General features: G+C 46.4%; 1 protein-coding gene across 1 annotated transcript in view; it reads left to right on the forward strand.

The window, feature by feature from the left end:
• The first annotated feature begins 2,268 nt into the window (after positions 1 to 2,268).
• dctn1a (dynactin 1a) overlaps positions 2,269 to 4,117 on the forward strand; it is a 16,649-nt gene continuing 14,800 nt past the window's right edge. Inside the window, exon 1 of the mRNA XM_060864197.1 lies at positions 2,269 to 2,421. The gene's annotated coding sequence lies outside the window, so the exon portion shown is untranslated. The remainder of the gene's footprint in view (positions 2,422 to 4,117) is intronic.

The following is a 4,117-nucleotide window of genomic DNA, read 5'->3' on the forward strand; positions in this document are numbered from 1 at the left end:
TAGGGACTCTGGAAAAGTGCCTGTGAGCAGAGAGGTATTTACTATTTTTAAGAGGTCAGTTTCTAAGCAGTTAAGTACCTTTTTGAGAAAGGATGTGGGGAGGGTGTCAAGGCTGCAAGTTGATGCTTTAAGATGTTGTACTGTTTCTTCCAAGGTTTTTATATCAATTATGTCAAATTCTGAGAAAATGACAAATTTTTCAGGTTGTTGTAATGAGGTCTGACTGACCACATTACAATATGAGGCCGTATTGATTGCCATTCTGATATTACTGATTTTCTCAGAGAAAAAGGTTGCAAACTCATTGCACTTGTTGTCAGAGAGCATTTCACTAGGAACTTGATTTGGGGGGTTTGTTAGTCTCTCTACAGTAGAAAAAAGAGTGCAAGTGTTGTGTATGTTGTTGTTTATAATGTTTGAGAAGAAGATCTGTCTAGCTGTGCCTAGTTCTACATTGAAAGCACAAAGACTGTCCTTATAGATGCTATAATGTACTTCATGTTTTGTTTTCCGCCACATACGTTCAGCTTTTCTGCATGTTCTTTTCATGCTCTGTACAGCTGTTGTGTTTCTCCAAGGTGCTTTACGTCTGCCAGTGATCATCCTGATCTATACAAGACAATACAGACATAAATAACACTATACTATACAAGACAATACAGGCATAAATAACACTATACTATACAAGATATTACAGACATAAATAACACTATACTATACAAGACAAGATATTACAGACATAAATAACACTATACTATACAAGACAATACAGACATAAGTAACACTATACTATACAAGACAATACAGACATAAGTAACACCATACAAGACAAGACAATACAGATGTGATACAATAGACATTACAAGTATTAAATATGAATACAGTAACAGATCAGTTATGTACATAAAGTGTGAGAGTGCATGGTAGTGCAAATAACAGTATTGTGTAATATTATGCTTTTTGCATAATATACAGCAGCAGTAGTGTGTAACATATACAGATGATGTGATGACTGACAGTACTATGAAACAGGGAATATAATTATGGTGTGTTGTTAATCAGGGTGATAAGGGGCCTGGGGAAAGAAACTGTTCCTGTGTCTGGCAGTTTTGGTAAACAAAGCTCTGTAGTGCCTTCCAGAAGGGAGAAGCTGAAAGCGGTGGTGTTTAGGGTTAGATGGTGATGGATGTGCACAGGACAGATTCAATGACTGCAGTGTAGAAGCGCATCAACAGCTCCTGTGGCAGACCGTACATCCTTAATTGATGTAGAATGTACATCCTCTGCTGGGCCTTTTTGATGAAGGAGTTTATGTTGCAATCCCATTTCAGGTCTTGGGAAATGTTAATGCACAGAAACTTGAAGGTCCCCACATATGGCACAGGTCTGTATTGTGAGGGGGAGTAGTGTTGAGGTGTCTTTCCTAAAGTCCACTATCATCTCCACAGTTTTGAGGCTGTTTAGCTCTAGGCTGTTCTGACTGCACCATAGCACCCGAGCTTTACCTCCTCCAGGTGAAGAGCGTAGTATCATCTGCAAATTTCAGGAGTTTAGAGAAGTGGGAGGAAGTGGAGTGTCCTTGGAGCTCATGATTATACCAAGGATCCTCTAGTTGTGAGGTGACAATGCAACCTCAACCATATTAGTTTTAGATAGATAGATAGATAGATAGATAGATAGATAGATAGATAGATAGATAGATAGATAGATAGATACTTTATTGATCCTGGAGGAAATTTAATCAATTATGTTGAATGATTAGTTTCTTTAGAAATGTTGTATGTCGGTAACAAATCACACGTTTCGAATTCAAATTAATTTTAAAGTGGGGGCGGACCGGCGTGTCTCAATAGACTAAAATAATAAATATGTACAGTACATATTTATAAAAATTGACCTTTTCAATATGGCGGACGTGTTGGCGTATGTCAATACCTAAGAACAATGGCGCACAGAGACCTGCATAATTATTGCGCAGCTTTGACACAGAGAATGTCTCCGTCTGTTTGTTTCCGGCACCTCTGTCTGTGTTGGAGGCAGGCACTAAATTCCAGGGGTTTCGTTACCACGACGTAAAGTGGGCGTGTTTCCGGAGGTCTTAGAAAAACGCCTTCTTTCAAAAAAAATAAAACAGCATACTACGAATTACAAAACAGTCATACAGGTTCATTTATTTTATAAAACAAATAAACAACCAAAACTCCGGTTATGGTTAGTGTTAGGGATAGGGTTAGATTATCAAATAGGCCACGCCTACCTGATGACGCAATATCTGTTACGCTGTACTGAAATCCCTGGAAATAAGTGCCTGTCTTGTGTTGGAGCTTTATTATTGTCCTGAACAAGCGAATGATTTGTCACTTACAGACATTTAAACTGCACACGTTCCTGGAATAAACAGATTTTCAGCGTAATTAACAGGTAAGGATTTAAGAATTAACTGTCTTTTGGTGGACAAATCTTACTAAGAAAGCTGTAGTGAATATTGAGAAGCTAGCAACGTTAGCCAGCTAGCATTAGCATTAGCAAAAAAACACTATTCTAATTGGAATGGAGCATCGGGTCTTGTGTAGCGGGACATCGGGTCTTGTGTAGCGGGACATCGGGTCTTGTGCAGCGGGACATCGGGTCTTGTGTAGCGGGACATCGGGTCTTGTGTAGCGGGACATCGGGTCTTGTGTAGCGGGACATCGGGTCTTGTGCAGCGGGACATCGGGTCTTGTGCAGCGGGACATCGGGTCTTGTGCAGCGGGACATCGGGTCTTGTGCAGCGGGACATCGGGTCTTGTGCAGCGGGACATCGGGTCTTGTGCAGCGGGACATCGGGTCTTGTGTAGCGGGACATCGGGTCTTGTGTAGCGGGACATCGGGTCTTGTGCAGCGGGACATCGGGTCTTGTGCAGCGGGACATCGGGTCTTGTGCAGCGGGACATCGGGTCTTGTGCAGCGGGACATCGGGTCTTGTGCAGCGGGACATCGGGTCTTGTGCAGCGGGACATCGGGTCTTGTGCAGCGGGACATCGGGTCTTGTGCAGCGGGACATCGGGTCTTGTACAGCGGGACATCGGGTCTTGAGTAGTGGGTCTTGTGCAGTGGGACATCGGGTCTTGTGCAGCGGGACATCGGGTCTTGAGTAGTGGGTCTTGTGCAGTGGGACATCGGGTCTTGTGCAGCGGGACATCGGGTCTTGTGCAGCGGGACATCGGGTCTTGTGTAGCGGGACATCGGGTCTTGTGTAGCGGGACATCGGGTCTTGTGCAGCGGGACATCGGGTCTTGTGCAGCGGGACATCGGGTCTTGTGCAGCGGGACATCGGGTCTTGTGCAGCGGGACATCGGGTCTTGTGCAGCGGGACATCGGGTCTTGTACAGCGGGACATCGGGTCTTGAGTAGTGGGTCTTGTGCAGTGGGACATCGGGTCTTGTGCAGCGGGACATCGGGTCTTGAGTAGTGGGTCTTGTGCAGTGGGACATCGGGTCTTGTGCAGCGGGACATCGGGTCTTGAGTAGTGGGTCTTGTGCAGTGGGACATCGGGTCTTGTGCAGCGGGACATCGTTTCTTGTGCAGTGGGACATCGGGTCTTGTACAGTGGGACATCGGGTCTTGAGTAGTGGGTCTTGTGCAGCGGGACATCGGGTCTTGTGCAGCGGGACATCGGGTCTTGTGCAGCGGGACATCGGGTCTTGTGCAGCGGGACATCGGGTCTTGTGCAGCGGGACATCGGGTCTTGTGTAGCGGGACATTGGGTCTTGTGTAGCGGGACATTGGGTCTTGTGTAGCGGGACATCGGGTCTTGTGTAGCGGGACATCGGGTCTTGTGCAGCGGGACATCGGGTCTTGTGCAGCGGGACATCGGGTCTTGTGCAGCGGGACATCGGGTCTTGTGTAGCGGGACATCGGGTCTTGTGCAGTGGGACATCGTTTCTTGTACAGTGGGACATCGGGTCTTGTGCAGTGGGACATCGGGTCTTGTGCAGTGGGACATCGGGTCATGTGCAGTGGGACATCGGAAGGTCCATAGCAGTGGGACATCGTTTCTTGTACAGTGGGACATCGGGTCTTGTGCATTGGGACATCGGGTCTTGTGCAGTGGGACATCGGGTCATGTGCAGTGGGA

Source organism: Tachysurus vachellii, chromosome 2 (genome assembly GCF_030014155.1).
Source record: "Tachysurus vachellii isolate PV-2020 chromosome 2, HZAU_Pvac_v1, whole genome shotgun sequence".
Classification (NCBI taxonomy): domain Eukaryota; kingdom Metazoa; phylum Chordata; class Actinopteri; order Siluriformes; family Bagridae; genus Tachysurus; species Tachysurus vachellii.